The sequence below is a fragment of the Macaca mulatta genome, chromosome 4 (assembly GCF_049350105.2).
Source record: "Macaca mulatta isolate MMU2019108-1 chromosome 4, T2T-MMU8v2.0, whole genome shotgun sequence".
In the NCBI taxonomy this organism is placed as follows: domain Eukaryota; kingdom Metazoa; phylum Chordata; class Mammalia; order Primates; family Cercopithecidae; genus Macaca; species Macaca mulatta.
Window position 1 is genome coordinate 155,935,308 of NC_133409.1, and position 26,181 is coordinate 155,961,488.

The 26,181-nt window shown below is 39.5% G+C and overlaps 1 pseudogene; it reads left to right on the forward strand.

Moving 5' to 3' along the window:
- The first annotated feature begins 12,919 nt into the window (after positions 1 to 12,919).
- On the forward strand, positions 12,920 to 14,421 carry LOC114677658 (uncharacterized; annotated as a pseudogene).
- The last annotated feature ends 11,760 nt before the right edge of the window (positions 14,422 to 26,181 follow it).

Genomic DNA, 26,181 nt, shown 5'->3' on the forward strand with positions numbered 1-26,181 from the left:
ATACGGAGATGTATACAAGATCAGGCAGAGGAGCTAGAGAGCACATACACACATATGCCCCAATCCAAAAAATACCACAGTGAGATAGTATAGGAAAAAGACTGAACTGAGAATAGAAAGGGATTCTAATCCTAGTTTTGCCATTTGCTAGTTGTGAAACTTTAATAACATCTTGGGCCTGTTTCTACAGCAATTAAGAATATGTGCTCCTGTAGTTAAATCAAGTGAATGACCTTGGGTGAGTTACTTAACCTCTCTGTGACTATTTACTCTTCTGTAATGTGTTAATAATAATTCGTTCATTTCAAATAGCAAAATTCTTGACAATCTCATGATTTCAGCAAACAAGATAATCTTTTTTTTAGTGAGAGTAGCAAGACAAAGCTGGGCATGCCATTGGTAAGGAAACAATAAACATTTAAAAAGAGTGATTATTGAGGCAGGAAAATAGGGCCTGGAGGCAGGGAATATACAGCTGGTGCACACTTCAGGTATAACAGGAAATATCCTCTCCATATGGCTTACACCATAAATGACTTTGTAACTTTACTTCATCCTCTCCATTTACATAGGGCTTACGGAAGTAACCAATTGAATCCTCTAGGGGGTATTTAAACGCCCAAAACTTCTGTACCGGTATCTTTGAGTTCCTATGCTTGGTACCCTGTGGAGTGTACTTTCACTTTCAATAAATCCCTTTGTCTCTTCCTTGCTTTGTTTGTGCGATTTGTTCAATTCTTTGTTCAAGATGCTGAGAACCTGGACTCCCTCCACCTTTAACAATTATGACACTTTACAGCTGCTACAGTATCATTTTGGTAGAAATATTGCTTGACGTTAAGTTTGCAGCAGCCTGTCAGTGTCATTGAGTCTGGTTAATAGCAGGGCTGATTTTTGCCTTCTCAAATGCGATAAAACATGTAAAGTACTTAGAAGACAGCCTGACATACAGTGTGTGTTTAATTGGCTATTTTTATTGTAAAATAAAGGTGTCTGATTTTTCTGGGGCCCTGTGATTTTTAATTAGTGGTTTAATGTTTGTGTGTTATAAAAAGAGATGAGAACCTGTTTTTGTCCTTTGCTTACTAGAGAGCTGTCAATGATGTAATGCAGAGGAACTTTACTGCATACAAATTATTCAAGTTATACCCTAGTCACAGTGAAAGTGTCACATAGATCAGACTCTCCAGCCGCCATGCCTACACCTCCCAATTAGGATCTCAGGCCTGTGCTAGCCACGTCCCAAACCCTAAATCTCTCCAGCCGCAGACAGCACTGGGAAATGTATTCTGCGTGCAAGAGCCAGCCAGCCCACAGCCAGTCAAGCGTACTTCAATTCGGACAGGTAAACCCTTTGTCAGCGCGCTCCTCCGCGTACTGAGTGTCAGTTGCACCTCTTACCTGATAGGTGGGTGGGCACTCGCCTATGGAGGAGCCTGAAGCTTCCAGGGGTGCCTTGCTATTTCAGAAGAAAGCGGCCAGAAGGAGCGGGTGGGGAGCACTGTAGAGGTGGGAGTGGAGGCTCACTTTTATACCTGCGCTTGTCGCTTATTCCAAAAGGCGTAGGGGAGCCCGGGACGCGCCCTCCAGGGCACTGGGCGTGCAGTGTATCCTGCGGGAACCCGAGCCAGCTCTGGGCCATGTGGGGTTGAGGGTCGTGGAAGGTTTCTAGGCGCAGGAACGGCGGCGACTGTGGCTACTGACACTAAGAAGGGTCCCCGGGAGTTTTGCAAGGAATTATTCAGAGGGTGACGACGGCCAGCGGGCGCTGGTTATAAAATTCCAGGCTCAGCCCGGCCTCCAGAGGTCAGAAATAGGTGGTTGCCTGAGACGGAGGGACGAGGCGAACTCCCGGAGAGCCACAAACTGGAGAAGCCGCTCCCGCTGACTGGGACCAGGGACTCTCCCAGAAGAGGCCGAGGGTCACTAAGGAAATATAACCAGTGGTAGTGCAAGGAACGGAACCTGCGTGATGTCACAGTGGCTGGAGCAGGTAAGGTGGAGGCTACGACTTTGCCTGAAGAGAAGTAAGAAATAGCTCAAGAGCGAGTGTGTTCTGGGAACTGATTTGAGGAAAGAGAGCTTTCCCTTTCCCCACGTGAAGGCTGAGGAAAACACACACACACACACACACACACACACACACACACACACACACACACACACACACACGAGTTTTCGTGTGAGAAATTGGGAAGAAAGCGAAATTTCACGCTTGTGTAGTAGGGGCTGTATGAAGACGACCAAAACCCCTCTCCGGGTCACTTCAAATGTACGCACCCCTTTCCCCACGCCAGCCTTTTATCTATCAAAGTACAATGGAAACTGCCTGGTTTGGTTAATTAATTTTAAAATTATCATACAATAAAATTGACATGGGGGAGGCATACTGTTCTGGAACATGTTTAGATTCGGGTAACTACCACCAGAGGATACAGAGCTGTTTCATTCACTCCAGAAAACTTCCTTGTGCTACCCCTTTATATTTTCACCCTTTCCCCACCCTTAGTCCCCGCAGCCACTGATTGTTCTCCATCTCTATAGTTTTGTGTTTTCCAGAGTGCCATATAAGTGGAATAATACGGTGTGTAACATTTTCACACCGGCTTCTGTCCCTCAGTATGAAGCCTTTAAGGTGGCCACATTATTGTGTCACTTTCTTATTTTTTGCTGAACATTGTTATTGCTAAATAATATTGTATATAGATGTATCAGTTTTTTTTAAAAAAAATCTCACCTTTTGAAGGACATTTGTATCATTTCCAGATTTTAATAATTATAAATGATGCTGCTGTAAATGTTCACCTACAGGTTTTTGTGTGAACATACATTTTTCTTGAGCCTGGATTTTGAATCCAAACAGGTCCGAATTTGAATTCTCGCTTTGAAACTTATTGGCTCTGTGGTAACCTTAGGCAAGTTATTTAACATTTTGGGGGGATTTAACTTTCATAGTTAAATTGTTGTGAGGCTAAATTACCCAATATATCTCAATAGTTTTCAACTCTTTCAGACCAAGCAGGCTCTTTGTATAACAAGTATTTTGTAATGCCCCCATTTCTATCCAGAAATAAAAATTCATTACCTTGGCAATAAGCCTAACCTACATATTTTAAAGCTATATGATGCCCTAACTCTAACAATAAAGGAAAAATGAAAGAGAACACACTGCAACTCAGGTTGATAAAATGATCGAATCTCAGTAAAATTCAGAACAAAGTACCTTGATTTAGACCATAGTTGTCCTTATAGAAGATCATCATATATTAGCACTGGGAAAAAAAAAAAAAGAAGAAGAAATGAAAAAGACTCTGTGGTTGTACGTGAAAAAAGAGTTAGGTTCTAGGCTCCGATAATTATCAATAGAATTTTTATCCATCTGAATGTCCTGCAAAACTTTAAAAAATTGTTTGGGGTTGTCCTGTGCTGAAGGACATCTGGGATCCCTGACTCCTACAAATTAAATGCCAGTAGTTATTTCCTCCACTCAATGTAAGGACCAGGTCCTGTCTGTTGAGTTCCTCTGGTTTATGTGAAACATTCAGTATAATAACTAGCTCATGGCCGGGCGCGATGGCTCACGCCTGTAATTCCAGCACTTTGGGAGGCCAAGGCGGGCGGATCACGATTTCAGGAGATCGAGACCGTCCTGGCTAACACGGTGAAACCCTGTCTCTACTAAAAATACATACAAAAAAATTAGCCAGACGTGGTGGTGGGCACCTGTAGTCCCAGCTACTGGGGAGGCTGAAGCAGGAGAATGGCGTGAACCCGGGAGGCAGAGCTTGCAGTGAGCGGAAGATGGCGCCATTGCACTCCATCCTGGGCGACACAGCGAGACTCCATCTCAAAAAATTAATAAATAAAAATAAAAAATAAAATAACTAGCTCATGGCAACTGCAAGCAATAAGATTCTGAACCTCCAAGAGGACATTCTCCATTGCTTGGGTCTTTCAGGAGCTGGTTTTAACAATTTCATTTTCTTATAAACTCGTGCTTCTTAGCTCGCATCAGAGTCACCTGGAGGATTTGTTAAACACATCGCTAAACTCACCACCAGAGTTTCTGATTCAGTAGGTCTGGGGTTGGGCCTACCAATTTGCATTTCTGGCAAGTTCCCAGGTGATGATGTTGCTGCTGATCCACGGACGATAGTTTGAGAAGCAGTGTCCTAAACCTCTTCTTTCAAATGTTTAAATTCAGAGGGTCTTTTTCAAATCTTACATCTTGCTTATTCCCTACAAAGTTCTATAAAACAAGAGGAACAGATACTCTTATCCCTATTGTTTTGTTACCAAACAAAGAGTCGAGGAAATTAGTGACTTGCTTAATGCTGTACAGCATTTTACTAACTCAGATATTAGAATCTAGGGTTCTTCAATCCCAGTGGAGTGTTTATTCCATTAACCAACACTGCCTCTGATAATAAGGGCACTATGCCTTATGTTGAGAGGATTTGCCAAACAATTTCTCCTATATACTTGAAAAACAAAGGGCGACAGCATTATTTTATAACATTTAAAGATAAATTCCTCATTTTTACGCTCTATTAGCTTACACTGGCCTCCTTGTTCTTAGGTCATGACAAGGATATTCTAACCTCAAGATTTTGTTTGCAGACTTTGCACTTGCTGTTTTCTCAGTCTGCCCACAGATATCTTTATGGCTTACTCTTTTTTCACAAGTCCAATAAAAATGTTTCCTTCTCAGAAAAGTTTTCCCTGGCCATGTCATCTAAAATAAAGGCCTTGTTTATCCTTTTATTCTACTTTTTTGGGAATATGTTCATTACTACTTGAGTTTATACATGCTTATATAGTTTGGTTTAGTTTTGCTTTTTTTTTTTTTGGCTGCCCCTCTCATCGGGGATTATTCTGTCTCATACTTGTTGCATCCCCAGTGCCTATAAGAGTCCTTATTACAGAGCTGAATGAATGTGATAATTCAATATGTTAAAAATCTAAATTATGAATTTGACACAAATTTTAGCCTATTCATTTCACCAAACATATCAAGACTTACCATATATATGCCAGGCACAGTTTTGTTATTAGGAATATAAATATGGGAAAATCTTGATTCATGTGTAGTGGTGGGGATGGCAAAAGATACTCCAAAAGATAATTTCAAAACAGGTAGTAAATGCTATGATAGCATCTAGGTAACTGCTCTTGTTATCTGGAACCTACTTAAACCATGGATGGTGTCTTAGACTGCTTCTACTGCTGTAAAGGAATACCTAAGTTGGTTAATTTAGAAAGAAAAGAGGCTTATTTGGGTCATAGTTCTGTAGATTATATAAAAAGAATGGCTCCAGCATCTACTTCTGGTGACAGCTTCAAGTTGCTTCCATTCATGGTGGAGGGTGAAAGAGAGCTGGCATGTGCAGAGACTACATGGCAAGAGAAGAAGAAAGAAAGAGTGGGGAGAGGGACCAGCCTCTTTTTAACAACTGGCTGTAGCCTGGCGCAGTGACTCATGCCTGTAATCCCAGCACTTTGGGAGGCCAAGGTGGACAGATCATGAGGTCAAGAGATTGAGACTATCCTGGCCAACATAGTGAAACCCGTCTCTACTAAAAATACAAAAATTAGCAGGGAGTGGTGGTGGGCACCTGTAGTCCCACCTACTCCAGAGGCTGAGGCAGGAGAATCACTTGATCCCGGGAGACGGAGGTTGTAGTGAGCCAAGATTGTTCTACTGTACTCTAACCTGATGACACAGCGAGACTCCATCTCAAAAAAAAAAAAAAAAAAAAAAAATCAGCTCTTGCAGGAACGAATAGAGTGAGAACCCATTTCTTGTTATGGGGATAGCACCAAGCTGTTCATGAGGGATTCACTCGTTGCCATGATCCAAACCTTCCCATTAGGCCCCACCTCCAACACTGGGAATTGAATTTCAACAAGAAGTTTGGGAAGACAAACATTCAAACTATTAAGAATGCAATGCCTGTGGCCTTTCTGTGGTCATGAGGTGGCAAGGAATGTCTGGTTTTCTTTACTTCCTGGAGCTGAAGATTCAGTTAGTATGACTTCAAAAACATACACATATGTGGATATCTAGACCAGTGCTATGCAGTGGAACTTTTGTGGATATTTTTGATGTATACATTGCTCAGTACAGTAGCCACTAACCACATTAGCTATTGAGCACTGAAATGTGACTATTGCAATTGAATAATTAAGTCTTTTATTTAATTTTAAACAGCTGCATGTGGGGAATGGCTACCATATTGGAGAGTGTAGTTCTAGAATATCAAGTGGTAGCTGTAGACACAAGCTGACTTCTTCATAGCTCCTCTCTCTTTCCTCAGAGCCACTGTCTCAAGACTCTGCCCTTCTTCAAGAGAAGAGCCCAGAAGAAGAGAGAATGACTGCTAGGCCCTTGATGGCTGGATTCAGGGTGAGTTATATTTTCATTTCCTGAAGTATCTTACATTTTCTACTTTCATTCTGGTGGTTTGGGGCCCAAAAAACTTCAATTCAGTGACTTGAATTCCAGATATTTTATTTTCTAGGAAGCAAGGCCTATTCTCTTTGATCATGAATTTTAAAAGATTGGTTGTCTATTGCCACCTGCCTTCCCATAATGTTTTGGTTTTTCTTTGTTTGTTTGTTTCTGGTAACTAGCATAGTATTTAGTAACTAGCATTTGGTAACTAGCATAGCAGGTAGGTTCTCAATTAGGCATTGTCTGTGGTATTCAGTTCTTCAGCAGCCTTGTCTAACCAAGGAGTTAAGGAAGAATTCAAGGAAACACACACATCCATTTTAAGTGGTAAAGAGAAAACATCCCGTAGGAATTCAGAGAAGGAGAGTGTGATTTGGAGGATTTTATGAAGGGGTGGGATTTTGGTGTGCACTGAAATATAGTTGCAATTTGCTCAAAGGAGAACTGAGGGATTTTAAGGGGAGAAAATATAAGACAAGGCTCAGAGGTAGAAGAGACTGTGTTTTCTATGGGGCAATGGGTAGTAGCCTTATGTTAAAAATGTTAAGGGTGAAATTTGCTGTGCTAAATAGGACTAAGGGTTTGACTTTGTCATAGAGTTGATTGTGAATTATTAGAAACTTTTGGGAAAAAAAATAATGCCATGACACAGCTTGTTTCGGCAAGGAACAGTAATGTTTTAGTTTAGATTTAGGGGATGAAAGAGAAAGGAATTGAAAGTAACTCCAGTTAAGAGAATCTAGAATATCTAAGAGGAATAAGGTACTTTGGAAGAGCCACCAGCGTGCTGTGGAGAGGACATGGGTGGGAAACTAATTGGGGTGAGTTAGCATTGTAAATAGATTATGTTAAGGCATATAAGGCAAGTTGAAAATGCCATGGGATCCTTGGGATGTTGCTTTGCCAGCCAGAAACCTCTGTGGCCGGCAGCTCCTTCTGCCTGAGTGAGTATTGGTCTTACCACTGGGCTTGTTCCACCTACTCAGCCTGGCAGGCTGTGCTCAGCTCACACTACTGTCTCAGATCCCACACCTGCCAAGGATGAGCCACACAACCAGGGGTATGTGGGCAAGTGAGCACGGGGTCTGGCCAGTGAGCACAACCACACACGCTGGCTGCTGCGGTGGGGCAGGCAGCTCCGTGCAAGGCTGCAGCTGGAACAGATGTACCGCATGCAGTGGAAGTACCTCCACTGTGGGCACCCATGTCTGGACAAGGGGAACGCAATGACTTCTGGAAGCTTGGAGATGCCAGGAGCCACAGAGCCTCAAAGAGGGTGTCATAGTGCTGGCTCAGGGAGCCTCTAGATTTAGGTTCACTTAAGGTCTGCAGCTCTTCTTCTCATTGCCCGCAACATGGCAAGCAGGGAGGCATGTTTCAACCCTGTTTGTGTTACAGCTTTTTCAGTCCTTCCATTTGGCAGGTCCCAAGTTTTTGGCCCATGCTTGGTCCGTATTCAGGAAGAATAATGTATCTGGACAACTGGAGGGTGAAGAAGTGGGAGAGGAGCTTCATTGAGTGATAGAACAGCTCTCAGGAGACCCAAAGTGGGTGGCTTCTTTCCGCACACAGGTTGTCTCGATGAGTGTCCAGCTGTCAGCAGAGAGGAGACCTGCAGTGGGTAGCTCCTTTCCGCAGGCAGGTCCTCCCAATGTCTGTTTGAATCTGACTGAGTCTGAGGTTTATATGAGCTCAGAAGGGAGGAAGTGCATGCCAATTGGTCCATGGGTGATCACAGGTGGGTGGAAAAAGCACCAAAAGTTCTCACTCCCTGCCAGGCTGTGGACTGCACCCAGAACTGACAGCCCAGCCCCCATGCTTTAGGCCATCCCTGACTTGAAAGTGGGGCTTCACTGGGGACCCACCCCTTTCCACCCAGGAGCCTGTCTGCCTCCTGCCACCACCAATCATGTCCTCCATGGTGCCCAGGCTGTTCATGCTGGGCCTGAAGGCCCACACTGAGCCACCGTCAACCCGGCTTCAGCCTCCTTCCCATGCTTTTCAGTGCTCAAAGTCTGGAGGGGGGCAAGGTGGCAGGGGCTGGCATGTCAGCGCTGCTCTGAGCATGTGCACACCTGGTCAGGTTGTGACTGCGCCCAGGCTCAGCCTCAACTTTGCTGTAAAATCAGAGTGGATGCCACGACCAGGGAGATGCTAAGCAGCAGGAGCAGGCACTTTGGAGCTTGTCGGGGACAGGGCTTCCAGGACCCACAAGAGCACAGGGATGCCCAGGTCCGCAGCCACAGCTGGGCAGCTGCAGCTGTTCCTGGGAGGGTAGAGTTCCCGCCCCGCCAACTTTCATGTTGACTTATAATCCCCAGTGTTGGAGGAGAGGCCTGATGGGAGGTGCTGGATCATGGGGGCAGACATCCCCCTTGCTGTTCTTCTGATAGTAAGTGGGTTCTCACGAGATCTGGTTGTTTAAAAGTGTGTGGCACCTCCCCTCTCTCTCTCTTTTCCTCCTTTTCCAGCCATGTAAGGCGCGCCTGCTTCCCCTTCACCTTCCATCATGATTGTAAGTTTCCTGAGGCCTCCCCAGGTGTGCTTTCTGTGCAGCCTGTGAAATGGTGAGTCAATTAAACTTATTTTCTTTATACATTACCTGGTCTCGGGTAGTTCTTTATAGCAATGCAGCAACAGACTAATACATAATATACAATGTATTTATGTAGCAAGTCTATTGTTTGTCTTTCTTACTATGGAGTATGCTCTATGTAGGCAGAGTTTTTCTTTTCTTTCTGTTTTGTTTTGTTTTTTAGTCTCTTTCACGTTAAATCACCTGTGCCTAGAGTATTTAGCATATAGTACTCATTAAACTTATGTTGAATAAGTATTGAATGATTTAAAACAATTAAAAGTTTTGATCTCTAACTTCACAATGCCCCCTCGATAATCTTGGCAGTCCCTAACACTTCTGTGGAAAACTTAATTTGCTATATTAATTTTAATCTTCATCTGGCTGAATTTTAAGGTTTTCTCTTAAAAATCTTGAATTTTCTTACAGACTTTTAAACTATGTTTTTAGTGGTTGCTCTAGGGATTACAATATATATCGTTACTTCTTCACAATCTTTCTACATTTAATGTGTCACTTCACAAAAAACGTGGAAGCCTTACAATGATATGTGTTCAATTATGACGCCTTGTTCTTTTTGTTCTGCTTGTTGTTCTTTGTGTTACATCTACATATGTTATAAGTTGTTCAAGAAAATGTTATTTTTTTTTCTTTAAGTAGTTATATATATTATAAAGAAATAAAGACAAAAGCAGCCAGGTGTGGTGGCTCACGTCTGTAATCCCAGGACTTTGGGAGACCAAGGCAGGTGGATGGCTTGAATTCAGGAATTCAAGACCAGCCTAGCCAACATGATGAAACCCTGTCTCTACTAAAACTTAAAAAAAAAATACCTAGGCCTAGTGGTGCATGCCTGTGTTCCCAGCTACTTGGGTGGCTGAGGTGGGAGGATCACTTGAACCCAGGGTCAGAGGTTGCAGTGAGCCAAGATTGTGCCACTGCACTCCAGCCAGGATGACAGAGAAAACCCTGTCTCAAAAGAGAAAAAGAGAAAAAAAAAAAGATAAAAGCAAACTTTTAAAAACAAATTTTAATTTGCCCAATTATTTCTAAATGCTCTGTATTTCTTTTTGGGAATCAGAATTTCTATCTGGTATGATTTCCCTTCATCCAGAACTTTCTTAATTATTTCTGCATTAATCAGACAAAATCCACAGTGGCACTCCATCCATTTAGCCACTCTAGCCAGAATCCAGAAATTCACCTTTATAATCCCTTTCTCTTCATCTGCGTTTTCAGTTTGCCATCAAACCTTGTCAAATTTATTTCCTAAATATATTTCAAATCTATCACTTCTTTCTGTCTTTACTCACTTTATTTTTAATCCGTGTCCTCATCATTTCTTGGCTAGATTCCTGGAGCATCCACACAAATATTTTTTCATGTCCATTTTGGTCGTTCTACTTCTACTTATTCCACCTACTGCCGAAAGTGTCTTTTGCAGCTCTCAAATTTGAATTTGTCACCTTTTTGCTTACGACTCTTAAATGGCTTCCTTATGCTGTCAGGATAAAGATGCCACACTTTTTGCATGGCCTGTGAGCTTCATGCGACTGGACTCTAATTTTCAGTCTCAGTTCTACCCCCATTCTTCATGTATACCTTCTTTGCTCTATTCACAGTGGCCTTCTTTCAATCTCTCTTCCTCCCCATTCCCCCTGTCATGATGGTGACTTCACACTTGCTATTTCCTCTGCTTGGTGTGGTTTTCTTTAAAGATTTGATATGTTGATATTGTGAGTCAGCCTAGCATAAACTCAATTAATATTAGCTATAAACCAAAAACTTCATCAAAGTTCTTTCCCTTTTTTCTAAGACGTGAAATAACTCTGAAGACAACATGTGCAGACAGGAGAAAATAGATAAACAATGTGCAGCACTGCTATTAAGTGCTAAAATTACAAGTTAAAATAGTAAGTTGTAGGAAATCAGGGAAACTGGAGAGTAAGGAATGTTGTGGAACTAGTGTCATTTGAGTGACACTCCAAAGTAGTGTCAAGAATTAGATGGGCTAAAGAAGGAAGAAAGGGCTTTTTGCACAGGAGAAGCAATAATAAAGTATTGTTTGTTGTTATTATTTTTGTTTTTGCTTTTTTATTTCTTTTTATGATAATAAATAAATTAGAGTTAAAACGAGAAATGAGTGTTGGATGTTAGGAGTGCAGCTAATAAAATCATTAATTTTTATGTGTAATATATGCCAGAATCTAGGGGACACATTGAAAACAGGTGGTTTAGTAAAAATCTACATATTGAATGGAGAGACTCTCACCTCAATTTTTCCTTCTACTTGATTTCTATATACTACCCCGTTTCAGGTAGAAGGTTAAAGTGATCCATTCTGGGGAAATTAACCAACCTAAGATAAAAGAACTGTAGGTGCCACTATTTGGGCATCCTCTAATAAATCAGCCAGGTCCCTTCTCAGTCATCCTGCAATGGAACCCATTATAAATCATGACCTTACAAACAATTTTCAGTCATCATATTAGTATATTAACTCTCTCTGAAGTATGAATCCAGACTGAAGGACCACTTTTTAATATGCTGATGTATAAAAAGAAGAGCTATCCTTTTTTCCCTATGCTTTATGTTACTTGCCTCTTTATCCATGACTGAAAGTGAAAAATAATGTAGATTTGTCATTAGAAAGACCTAATAATTATTTTTTCATTTCAAAAGAGTAAATTTCCCCCTTTTCATCCTTTCCTTTGTCCTTAAACCTAGAGTTTATGCTCTTTTTATACCAAGTATAAAGCAATAACATTAGCATTTACTTGATGAAGAATAATTAGCTAAAAGTATTACTTTGTACAAGTACTAAAAAATCTAATATAAAAGCTTATTGAAAATAAAAAGCTGTTAGTATTTTTTAAGATAATAGTTTCAATGCTGAGTAAGTAGTTTTCTCATAGGATAATTTCTGAAAGACCATTTCTCTCTGATAACAGTTTTCATTTCTTAATCCCTGATAATTGTTTCTCTTTTCTAATATTTACCATTTAGTTTTTTCCCTAATCATTCTTCTCACCTGACAGAATGTTTGCTTCATTCCCTGTATCAGACACTTTCACACCACTAGTATTTCCTTCTCACTCCTCCCTTGATTACTATCTTATAGTCCCAGTATTTATAGTCCCAGTATTTTATGTTCTCAGTATCTGCAATTTCATTATTCCATTCCTAATATAGCAGCTTCTTTTCTCCCAACATTTGGCACATAGTAGAGTCATATTTTTATGTCTTTTAGATGGGAAGCTTGAACCTGGGGCCAAGACATCAAGAGTAGAGCAGCAGGACATTTCAAAAGAAGATTAATCTCAAGGATTAGAGATGGAAGAACTTGCAAAGAGAAAGTCTATACCAGAAGAAATCTGGAAATCTAGAGGCCAGTTTAAGAATCAGCAGCTAAACAAGGGGAATAATCTAGGGTAGGAGATAGCTACCTGCACAAAAATTCCTACCAGAGAAAGAGATGTAGAATCTAATGAATTTGTGAGAATTTTTACTATAAGATCAATACTTGTTACAGAGCAGAGAGATCCTATAGAATTGTCATAAATATGGTACGTGTTGAAAGACACACAAACAAAACTCAGATTTAATTATACAAAGAAAGTATGATGGAAAAAAACCCTTGTAAATATAGTGAATGTGGGAGAAGCTTCAGAGGCCGTGTCTTGTTCAGCATCAAAGAACTCATTGTGGAGAGAGAGACCCTATAAATCTACTGAATGTGGAAAGGGATTTAATCAGAGTTCCCACTTAAGAAATCTTCAGAAAACTCATATAGGAGAAAAGCCCTACAAATGCAGGAAGTGTGGGAAGGCCTTCATTTATTGCTCAGTTCTTAATTCAACATCAGAAAATTCACAGTGGAGAGAGACCTTATGAGTGTACTGAATGTGGCAAGACATTCAGTCGTAGTACACACCTTACTCAGCATCAAAGAATTCACACCAGTGAGAAGCCCTGTAAATGTCTTGAATGTGGCAAAGCTTTTAATCAGAACACACATCTTACTCTACATCAGAGAATCCATACTGGAGAGAAACCTTATGAATGCAATGAATGTGGTAGGTAGGTCCTTTAGTCAGAGTGCACATCTTACTCAGCATCAAAGAATGCATACAGGAGAAAAACCCTATGAATGTAATGAATGTGAGAAAGCCTTCCATGATCACTCAGCTCTTATTCAACATCATATTTGTCCATACTGCAGAGAAACCCTATGAATGTCATGACTGTGGGAAAGCTTTCAGTTACTGTTCGGACCTCTTTCAACATCAGAGAATGCACACTGGAGAGAAACCATGCCAATGCAATGAATGTGGGAATGCCTTTAGTGATTATTCAGCCCTTATTCAGCATCATAGAACTCACACTGGAGAAAAGCCCTATGACTGCAATGAATGTGAGAAAGCCTTTGGTAACTATTCAGCTGTTATTCGACATCAAAGAACACATACAGGAGAAAAGCCTTATGAATGTAAGCAATGTGGAAAAGCCTTTAGCAGAAGCACATACCTTACTCAACATCGGAGAAGTCATACAAGAGAGAAACCATATAAATGCAATGAATGTGAGAAAACTTTCAGCCAGAGTTCATTCCTTACACAGCATACGAGGGTTCATACTGGAGAAAAACCCTACAAATGCAATGAATGTGGAAAAGCTTTTAGTGACCACTCAGGACATATTCAGAGAACTCACACTGGAGAGAAGCCCTGTGAATGTAATGACTGTGGGAAACCTTTCAGTTTCTGTTCACCCCTAATTCAACATAAGAGAAATCATACCAGAAAGAAGCCCTATAAATGCACTGACTGTGGAAAAGCCTTCAGTGATTGGTTAGCACTTGTTCAACATCAGATAAATCACACTGGAGAAAATACCTATAAATGTACTGAATGTGGAAAAGCATTCAGTCAGAGTACACACCTCAAAAATCACCAGAAAACTCATACTAGTGAAAAATCCTATAAATGTAATGAATGTAGAAAGGCATTCAGTTACTGCTCTGGTCTTATTCAACATCAGGTCATTCATACTGTAGAAAAACCTTATGAATGCAGTAAATGTGGCAAAGCCTTTAGGCAGAGGACAGACCTTAAAAAACATCAGAAAATGCATACTGAAGAGAAACCCTATGAATGTAATGAATGTGGGAAAGCCTTTAGCCAGAGCACATATCTTACAAAACACCAAAAAAGTCATAATGAAGAGAAATCAAATATACATACTGAGTGTGGGGAAACCATTAGACAAAACTCTTCTTTTTTACAACAATAAAAACTTCACGCTGGAGAGAAATTCTCTGAATGCCTTAAGAATTTGGTTAATATGGAGACCCTTCCCAGGGAAACAGAAGGAGGATCATAAAAACTGTTGACTGCTTAGAATGATCACATGGTTTAGTGGAGAGAGCATGTTTCTGGGTTTTAGAAGTCATGGATCTCAATCTCAGCTCTATTACTAACTAGATCTTTTACTTCGGGGTAAGTCACTTCATATCTTCAGGCCTTAATTTCCTCATCTGAAAAATTGGAAGGCCTGATTTGTTGAGCTTTAAGATCCTCAATTATTATATTTACTAGGAATTCAAGTTTCTATAAATGTGGTTCAGAATTGTGACTTATTTAATGTACATCAGGTATGACTCACAAGTGAGCTTGTAGTAGCTATTAAGGAGTCAATAAAGATATAAAGCACATGTCATGTAGCTGTTTATTACCCTTGTATTACTTTTCTAAAATACATGTCACAAATATTGAAGAAAACTAAGAGAGAAAGTGGTATAAGTTCTATGAATTATTACATTAGGGGTTTGAGATCTTTTCTTGATTAAGAATATGGTGTTAGATAAAAACTGAGAAAAAAAGAATCAGATTGTTGATAGATAAAGGCTAAGTTACCTGGATTTCATTCAAGCCCAATCTTGCAATATAAAACCTACTAAGTTGAACATGGCAATCATCATGTTCCAGCTGAGAAGGGGCTAGAAAACATGACTTAATCAGGTATCTAGAAAGGATGAAATTGGAAAGTGCATTTGTTATTTCCACACCTAAATACGTAAAGGCCATGTAAATGAGAATAAATTCTGAGATCTAATATGTCTAGAAAAGTCTGTTGTCTTTTTCCTATGGTTACAGAGACAATGGCCTGAAAATATGAAGATTTACCTCAGAAGACTGTAATTTAAAACTGATCATCTAGGGACAGGAAAAAGCCACTTGTTATGGAACTTATCCAGTATGTGGCTTTGGAGACTTAGTGCAGACTTACTGAGTTTGGAGTTGGTTTTGGTGTCCAGGACAACTGCTTACACATAAGGATAAATAATGGTGAACCTGCTAGACAGTCATTGAGAAAACTTACACTTAAAGCAGCAGTGTTTAAGCTTTTGTGAATGTATATGTCTGTCTGAGAACCTATTACTTTCATAGACTTTCTCACTGGAATAATGCATGGCACATTCATATGATTTTGTGAACAGCTACAAAATGAATATGTATAAAATTGGTAGTACTACATACACATAAGTACTAATAATTAATTTGAAAGCATAATAGAAAAAGTATTCACAATAGCTGTAGAAATATGAAATATAGGAATGAGTTTAATAACAAATATACAAGACAACAAAAATGATTTAGAAATTTTTATGAGAAAAGGCTGATTCTTACATGAGGAATTATGTACCTTTATGGGATGAGTGAATAAAATTGTCAGTTAAAACCGTATTTGTAAGTTGAATTTAAGATGATTCTAATTTTAGTATGAAAGAAAAAAAGGGAGATGAGTGGGCAAAATATTTCCAAAATGTGATAATTCTGAGTTAGCATGGCAGGGGAACTGCAAAACAATTGATAGATCAATAAAGCACAAGAGAAAACACTGTAATTTTTTCAGTACATGAAAAAATTTAGCATATGAAATTCTAAATGAGGAGTGGTTCGATAATTCAGTAAGTTTTCAAAAAAGTAGCTAGTTGTTATAGAAAATACAGTTCCAAGATGGTTAAACATTAAATATAAAATTGAAATTATAAGAGAAGTAAATATATATACACAAATACTTAAACACTCGGGATTGTGGGAGCTTTCTGAAATATTCACAAAAAATAATTGATAGCTATCTCTACGAAAAGACACTAAAATTTATGTTTCCAAATACCTTAAAAACTGAAAAATCACGCCGGGCGCAGTGGCTCACGTCTGTAATCCCAGCACTTTGGGAAGCCGAGGCGGGCGGATCACGAGGTCAAGAAATGGAGACCGTCCTGGCTAACACGGTGAAACCCCGTCTCTACTAAAAATACAGAAAATTACGGGGCGTGGTGGCGGGCGCCTGTAGTCCCAGCTACTCCAGAGGCTGAGGCAGGACAATGGCGTGAACCCAGGAGGTGGAGCTTGCAGTGAGCAGAGATCGCGCCACTGCCCTCCTGCCTGGGCGACAGAGGGAGACTCCGTCTCAAAAAAAAAAAAACCCAACTGAAAAATCAAATGACAGTTTGAAAAAAGAACTTTTCTGTGATATATATGATAGAAAAGAGATGTAATGAAATAAAACTCAAAAGGAAGAAGTTAAGGATCTGATACTGAAGAAATACAACGTGACCAATAAAACGTGAAAAAATATTTGGCCTAATTTGTTTTCAGAAAATTGTGGTTTAGAACAACTATTAGATACACTTTTTGTTTTAACAAATTCACAGAGTATTAAAAACAAATGCTACTCAGTTGTGGGGTTTGAGTATATTAATATACTGTTATGAATCCCATATTTATTGGTACAATATTTCTGGAGGCAGTTTGACTATATGCAACATGGGACTTAGAAATATTTACACTGGCTAATGTAGCATATTCATTTCTGGAAATGTATTTTAAGGATATATATACATAAGGATATACAGTCTTGGATATACATACAGACTTATCAACAAGGATTTGTTTAGATTAATTTTTATTGATACATAATTATATGTATTTATGAGGTACATGTGATATTTTGATGCATACAATATGTAATGATCAAATCAGGGTATTGAGGATATTCATTTCAAACACATTATTTCTTCGTATTAGGAACATTTTGAATTTTCTAGTTATTTTGAAATATAGTCAGGTGTTAATGACATGATGTTTTCTGAGAAATGCATCATTGATACATATATTTTGATGTGCAAACATGATAGGATGTACTTACACAAACCTAGACGAAATAGTCTACCGTACATCTGAGCTAAGCTATATGATATTATTGTTCCTAGACTACAAACCTGTACAGCATGTTACTGTACTGAATGCTGCAGGCAATTGTAACACAGTGGTATTTGTGTATATAAACATTAAAAAGGTACAGTTAAAGTACAGTATAAAATATTTAAAAATGGTACACCTATATAGGGTACTAACCATGAATGGAACTGGCAGGCCTGGAAGTTGCTGTGTGTGGGTCAGTGAGTGAGTGGTGAGTGAATGTGAAGGCCTAGAACATTACTGTATACTACTGTAAACTTTTATAAACCCTGTACACTTAGGCTACACTAAATTTACTTTATAATTCTTCAATAATAAATTGATCTTACTATAAACTAAACTTAGTTTATAAACTTAAAAGCTTTTAATTTTTTAACTTTTAACTCATTTTAACTTTTTGACTCTGTAATAACACTTAGTTTAAAACACAAACACATGGTATAACTGTACAAATATATTCTTATTCTGTAAACTATTTCCTATTTTTAGCTTTATAAAAAAAATCCTTTAAAACTTTTTTTTAAAAAACTGAGTCACAAACACATACATTAGCCTAGGCCTACACAAACTTGGTATCATCAAGATGTTGCTAGACAGGTATTTTTCAGGTCCAGCATAATCTTATGGGACCATCACATACGATGGGACCATCACATACGATGGACCATCGTATGTGGTCCATCATTCACAGAAAAGTTATTATGTGGTGCATGACTATATACAATAAGTTATTGCTAACTATAGTCACCCTATTGTGCTATCACACACTAGAACTTAAGCCTTCTATCTGTGTGTAGCCACTGACCAACCTCTCTTCATTGCCTCACCACTTCCCAACCTCTGGTAACTATCACTCTACTCTCTACGTCTATGAGATCAGCCTTTTGAGCTCCCATGTACGAATGAGAACATGCAATATTTGTCTTTCACTACCTGGGTTACTTCACTTAACATGATGACCTCCAGTTCTATTCACATTGCTGCAAATGTCAGAATTTCACTCTTTTTATGGCTGAATAGTATTCTCTTATGTTTATATATCACATTTTCTTTATTTATCCATTCAAGAACACTTGTTGATTCCATATCTTCACTATTGTGAATAGTACTGCAATAAACATAGGGTGCAGATATCCCTTTGATATACTGATTTATTTTCCTTTCGATAAATGCACAGTAGTGGGATTGCTGGATCATATGGTAGTTCTGTTTTTAGTTTTCTAAGAAACCTCCATTCTATTGTCCATAATGACTGTACTAATTAATATTCCCACCAACAGTGTATAAGAGTTCCCTTTGGTCTGCATCCTCACCAGCATTTATTTTTTTTTAATAGCCATTCTGAGGTGAGATGATACCACATCATGGTTTTGATTTGCATTTCCCTGATAATGAATGTTGTTGAGCATTGTTTCATATACCTATTGCTCATTTGTACATCTTCTTTTGAGACATGTCTACTCAGATACTTTGTCTACTTTTTAATAGGATTATTGTTTTGTGGTTTTTCTTTTGCTCTTATATGAGTTCCTTGTATATTCTGGATGCTAATCCTTTGTTGGACAAATAGTTTGCAAATATTTTCTTCCATTCTACAGGTTGTCCCTTTGCTCTGTTGGTTGAATTTTTTGCTGTGCAGAAGCTTTGAGTTTAATGTAGTTTCATTTGTCTGTTTTTGGTTTTGTTGTCTGTGCTTTGGAAGTGTTGGCTATAAAATATTTGCCTAGACTAAAGCCCTGAAGCATTTCCACTGTGATTTATTTTAGTAGATTTATAGTTTGGGGTCTTATGTTTAAGTCCTTAATCCATTTTGAGTTGATTTTTGTATATGGCAAGAGATAGGAGTCTAGTTTCATTCTTTTGCATAAGAATATCCAGTTTTCCCAGCATCATTTCTTGAAGAGGTTGTTCTTTCCCAATGTATGTTCTTGTCATCTTTGTTGAAAATCAGTTAGCTGTAAATATATGGGTTCATTTGGGGATTCTCTGTTCTGTTGCATTGGCCTATGTGTCTGCTTTTATACCAGTACCATGCTGTTTTGGTTACTATAGCTTTATAGTATATTTTCAAGTCAAGTAGTGTGATGCCTTCCAGCTTTGTTCTTTTTGCTTAGTATTGCCTTGGCTATTTGAGTTTTTTGTGGTTCTATATGGATTTTAGGATTTTTTTTCTATTTATTTGAAGAATGTAATTGGTTTAGGGTTTGCATTGAATTTGTAGTTTGCTTTGGGTGGTATGGTCATTCTAATAATATTAATTTTTCCAATTTATGAGCAAGTGATTTCTATATTTTTTTGCCCTCTTCAATTGTTTTTCACCAGCGTTTCATAGTTTTCCTTGTAGAGGTCTTTCAACTCCTTGGCTAAATTTATTCCTAGGTATTTTATGTTTACATTTTATGTTGTAGTTGTCATAAATGGGATTTTGTTCTTGATTTATTTTTCAGCTAGTTCATTGTTGATGTGTTGAAATGCAACTAACATTTGTATGTTAATTTTTATATCCTGCAATTTTGCTAAATTCATTTATCAGTTCTACAAGTTTTCTGGTGGAGTCTTTAGGCTTTTCTAGATATAAGATCATGATGTCTGCAGAGAGGTGCAATTTGACTTCCTCTTTTCCAATTTGGATGACTTTTCTTTCTTTTGTCTAGCTACTCTACCTAGTACTTTCAGTACTAGGTTGAGTAGGAGTGGTGAATGTGGACATCTTTTTTTATTGGGGTGCTCCGACCCAACACCAGGTCTTGGGGGCTACAAAGTCTGGCAGAGTCAAAGGAATGACACAAGACAAGTTAAGAATACATAGGGTGGGTCCAGGGCACCAACACCAGTATGGAGGCCGTGAAGGCCCCGAGCTCTAGGAGCTCACACTGTTTATTGGTAATCAAACAAAGAAGCAGGTGGTGAGGATGTGCGGACGTGGGGGTAGACAGGTGAGGACGTGAAGACGTGGGGGTAGAAAGATAGCAGTGCATCAAACGTAGATATGACAGTTTAGCATATGCTCTGCTACTTGAGATAAGGGAGAAGAGGTCCTTCTAATTCAAGATACAATGAATTTACAATCTTGGGAGAGCAAGGAACAAGGGGCCAGTGAGTCTGGACACATTCCAGAGGCTAGGAGGGGCCCTGAGCCCTGGGTTCTCTCCAAGCCACAAGGGGTTTTATGCCCTGGGCTTAGATTGTAGTGCGGCAGGGCACCCTTCCACGCTTTGGCACAGAGTTTGGTGTTCCATAGGCCATGAGGGGTTTTAGACCTTGGACCCAGGACATGCTCCTACACTCTTACATTATGTCAGACAAGTGGGCCTTGCCTCAGCCCTTCCACCAGCACTTTTCTTGTGTCAGTTCTTAAAAGAAAGGCTTTCAGTTTTTCCCCATTCAGTATAAGGTTACCTGTGGATTTGTCATATATGGCCTTTATTATGTTAAATTATGTTCTTTCTATGCCTAATTGGTTGAGAGTTTTTATCATGAAGTGATGTTGAATTTTATCAATGCATTTTCTGCATCTGTTGAGATGATCATATGATTTTTGCCCTTCATTCTCTTGATGTAATATATCACATTTATTGATTTGTGTACACTAAGCCATGTCTGCATCCCTGGGATAAATCCCATTTAACTATGATATATTCTCTTTTTGACGTGTTGTTGGATTTGGTTTGCTAGTATTTTGTTGAGAATTTTTGTATCTATGTTTATGTGGGATATTGGCCTGTAGTTTTGTTGTTGCTGTGTCCTTGTCTGATTTTGGTATCAGGGTAATGCTAGTCTTGTAAAATGACTTAAGAAGAATTCTCTCCTTCAGATTTTTGGAATAACTTTAGAAGAATTGGTATTAGTTCTTATTTATGAATTTGGTAGAATTCAGCAGTAAAGCCATTTTCTCATAGGCTGTTCTTTGTTGGGAGACTTTTTCTTACTGATTTAATCTTGTTACTCATTGTTGGTCTGTTTAGGTTGTCTGTTTCAATCTTGATAGGATGTATGTGTCCAGAAATTTATCTGTTTCTAGGCTTTCTACTTCATTAGCATATAATTGTTCATAGTAGTCTCTAATGATCCTTTGTATTTCTTTAGTATCAGTTGTAATGTTTTCTTCTTAGTTTCTGATTGTATTTATCTGGATCTTCTCTTGCTCTTGGTTAGCCTAGCTAGTGGTTTATTAATTTTGTTAATCTTTAAAAACTTTTTGTTTCATTGATCCCTGTGATTTTTTCAGTCTTTATTTCATTTAGTTCTGCTTGGATCTTTATCATTTATATTAATTTGAGATTTGGTTTGTTCTTGATTTTTCTATCCTTGAGGTGCATCACTAGTTTGTTTATTTAAAATCTTTCCAGTTATGTAGGCATTTAGTGCTACAAACTTGCCTCTTAATACTGTTTTTGCTGTGTCCCATAGGATTTGGCCAGTTGTGTTTCTATTTTCATTTATTTCAATAAGTCTTTTTTCTTCTTAATTTCTTCACTGGCCCAGTGGTCATCCAGGAGCATGTTTAATTTCCATGTATTTTTAGTTTTCAAAATTCCCCTTGTTATTGATTTCTAGTTTTATTGCATTGTGGTCTGAAAAGATACTTGATATTTTGACTTTTAAAAATGTGTTGAGATTTGTTTTGTGGCCTAACATATGGTCTCTCCTGGAGACCATACGTTCCAGATGCTGATGAGAAGGACGTGTGTTCTGCAGCTGTTGGATGAGATGTTCTGTAAATGTTGTGTTAGGTCCATTTGGTCTGTAGTGCAGATTAAGTCCAATGTTTATTGATTTTCTGTCTAGATGATCTGTCCAGTGATGAAAGTGAGATGCTGAAGCCCCAAACTATTATTTTATTGAGATCTCGCTCTTTAGCTCTAATGATATTGGCTTTATACATCAGGGTGCTCCAGTGTTGGGTGCATATATATTTGCAATTGTTATATCATTTTGCTGAATTTATCCCTTCATCATTATATAATTATATAAACTATGTACATTCAAGGTTATTATTGATAGATGAGGACTTATTCCTGCCATTTTGTTTATTGTGTCCTGATTGTTTTGTATATTCCTTGTTCCTTTCTCTTTTATTCTTTACCTTTACAATTTTTTTTTTTGGTAGTGGTAACTTTGACTCCCTTCTCATTTGTCTATCCATTCTACCAGTGAGTTTTATACTTCTCTGTGTTTTCATGATGGTAGATAGTGTCCTTTTATTTTCAGATGTAGGATTCCCTTAAGCATTTCTTGTAGGACTGATGAGTTTCCTCAGTTTTTGCTTGTCTGGGAAAGACTTTCTTTATTCTACATTTTTAAGGATAGCTTTGCTGGGTATGGTAGACTTGGCTGACAGTTTTGGATTTTCTTTTCCCTTTCAGCACTTTGAATTTCTCATCCCATTCTCTCCTGAATTTCTGCACAGAAAAATTCCCTATCAGTTTGATGGTGATTCCCTTTTATGTGACTCGATGCTTTTCTTTTGCTGTTCTTAGAATTCTTTGTCTTTAACTTTTGACAGTTTGACTATAACCTGCCTTGGAGAAGACCTTTTTGGGTTCAGTCTATTCAGGGATCTTTGATCTTTTTGTATGTAGTTGTCTACATGTCTTTCAAGCCTTAGGAATTTTTCAGATATTATTTTATTAAATAAGTTTTCTATGCCTCTTTCCATGTGTTCTCCTCTTAGAATTCCCAGAATTCCAATATTTGGTCACTTTATGGTGTCCCATATGTTATATAGACTTTTATCATTCTTTTTTATTTTTATTTATTTATTTTTTTGGTGTGACTGGGTTATTTCAAAGGACCTGTCTTCAAGTTTGGAAATTATTTTTTCTGCTTGACTTGATCTATTGTTGAAGCCCTTGATTGTATTTTCAATTTTAGTCATTGAATTCCAGGATTTCTGTTTGGTTCCTTTTTATGATATCTCTTTATTGAATTCCTCATTCAGGTCATTAACTGTTATTCTGATTCCTTTGTATTGTTCATCTTATTTTTTGGTTTGTTTTTGAGATGGAGTCTTGCTCTGTTGCCCAGGCCGGAGTGCAGTAGTGTGATCTCAGCTCACTGCAACCTCCACCTCCCGGATTCAAGCGATTCTCCTGCCTCAGCCTCCTGAGTAGCTGGGATTACAGGCACGTGCCACCATGCCTGGCTAATTTTTGTATTTTTAGTAGAGACAGGGTTTCACCGTGTTAGCCAGGATAGTCTTGATCTCCTGACCTCGTGATCCACCTGCCTTAGCCTCCCAAAGTGCTGGGATTATAGGCATGAGCCACCGTGTCCAGCCTCACTGAGTTTCTTTAATATCATTATTTTAATTTTTTTAGGCATTTCATAGATTTTTCATTGGTAACTATTACTGAATAATTACTGTTTTCTTTTGGAGATGTCATGTTTCTTGCTTTTTTTATGTTTCTCATGCCCACGTTGATATCTATACATCTGGAGTAACAGTCACTTCTTCCAATTTTGTGGATTGCCTTTTGTAGGGAAAAAAATTTTTCCTTTAAAGGTTATCCATATTGTTGGCTGGGTATCATGCTTTGGTGTTGATTCTAGATGGGCACAGTAGTATAGTTTCTATGGCTGTAATCAGTGTCAGTAATGTCTATGATTTTCTCAGTGGCTTATGTTTCAGTTGTTAATGAAGGCTGTGGTGAGGCTTTGCTAGGGATGGAAATGCCAGGTGGGCTGGTCCTTAAGCACCAGTGTTGGTGGTAGTGGGCTGGATGTGCCAGTCCATGGGCCCTTGAGTGGGCCAGTGTTTGGGCCTCCAGCTGGCTTGCTTGGGTGCTAGCAGTGACAGCAATGGACCAGGTGGGCAGGTCCTTGGGCCCTCACATGGTGTGTGCGGGGTCACTGGTGGCAATGATGGTAGACCAATCTTTGGGACCCCAAGCAATGCACATGGCACCAGCAGTGGCAACAGCAGACCAGGTGAGCTAGTCTCCAGGGCCCTGGGTGGCACATGTGGATGACTGCCAGTGGCTATGGTAGTGGCAGGCTGGGTGGGCTAGTCCCTGGGTCCCTGGGAGGCATATGTGGACACTGGCAGAAGATGAAATGTGCTTGTCTTACACCTCTGAATGGCACACATGTATGCCAGTAGTGGTGGGCAAGGTAGGCCTATCTCCAGGCCTCCAGACAGCATGCATGGACAGCAGTGACAGACAGGGTGGGTCAATCTCCAGATCCTTAGATAACATTCTTGGGCACCAGTGGTGGTGGTGGTCAGCTGGGCAGACCTGCCCTCTGGCCCCTGGATGGCACACATCACCACCAGTTGCAGTAGGCAGGGCAGTTCAATATACAGGCCTGTAGATGGTGCACTCAGGCACTGTTGGCAACCGGTGGAGTTGGCCTGTCCTCAGGCCCCAAAACAGTATGCGAGTGGACCAGTCCTCAGGGTCCTTGAAGGTACATGCAGGTGTGTGGTGCCCCAGCCCTGAAAGAGGTAGGGTTGCTGTCAGTGGCAGTAGCCCTAAGCAGATGGCTTTCATGATCTGGGGAATACATGGTTCAGCTCCTTTTATTCTGGGGACACTCTCTCTAGTGTGTGCACTGCTCACTTCCCAGGGTGTAAGACACTGTGAACAACAGTCCTGGGGACCTGGCTGCACTGCTGGATCCATCCAGCATAATGACACTGAAGCCCTCTGGGTGGGCATGAGTATGTAAGCAGGGTTTTAGGGATGTGGAGATGCAGAGGCTGTGGAGTTCCAGGGTAGGATGTAGTCTAGTGGGGGCTGGGCTCTCAATATAGTACCATGCTGCAGCTGCTTGGGTCTCAGGTTTGTGGGACCCAGCACAAACTCCCTCTGTGGAGCAATGCCATTCTGTAAACTCCAGGCAGCTCCCTATACAAGTCTCAGGGCCTGTGAGGGCCAAGGGACTCTCTTGTGGCTGGCTAGGATTCCAGGAGTCCATGGTGGGAATCTGGACTGTTGGCATTCTCTCCCTTACTTTCCCCTACTCCTCCTGCAATGAGGACTTCCTCCCAGCTCTGAGCTGATCCAGCTTGGCCAGCTGCTTTCCTTTCTTCTTCTTTCATGCCTCGGAGGTTCCCTGTCACTTCCCTGCTGAATTTCCTTTTAGAAGCTGTTATTTTACATGTTGTTATTTACTCACTGTTTTAATCCTTCTGTGTAAAGAGGCTAGTGCTGGGTGCCTCTAGTCAGGGATCTTCAAGCCCCCTCTCAATGAGGATTTTTTTTTTTTTTTTGAGATGGAGTCTCAGTCTGTCTCATAGGCTGGAGTGCAATGGTGCAATCCCAGCTCACGCAGTCTTGACCTCCCTGGGCTCAGGTGATCCTCCCACCTCAGTCTCCCAGGGAAGCTGGGACTATAGCTGAGACTATAGGCATGCGCCACCATGCCCAGTTAATTTTTTTATTTTTGGTAGAGACAGGGTTTTTCCAAGTTGCCCAGACTGGTCTCAAACTCCTGGACTTAAGCAATCCACCTGCCTTAGCCTCCTAAAGTGCTAGGATTATAGACGTGAGCCATTGCCCCTGACCACAACAAGGATTTTTAATTTAACTTTGCTACATGGATGAAAAGCTAGAAACAACCAATTGGTGTTTCACAGTGGGAAACTGGTTAAATGAGCTGGAATATTGTAGAATCTTTAAAAATAATAGTATAGAATATTCAGCAAAAATTAATATAAAGCAATAAAACAGGTTAAAACTAAGTATAGTGTGTGTGTATATATATATATAAATAATGTATATAATCACTGGAATTATATGCAACAAAATGTGGAACTTTATTGGTTATCATTTTATTTTCCAATCTTTCCTTAATTTACATGTATTATTTTATATGCAGAGAAACTTTTTTTTTTAAAGGAACTTGGTAACTAAGCAAATTTGATGGTCTTGGAATATAAG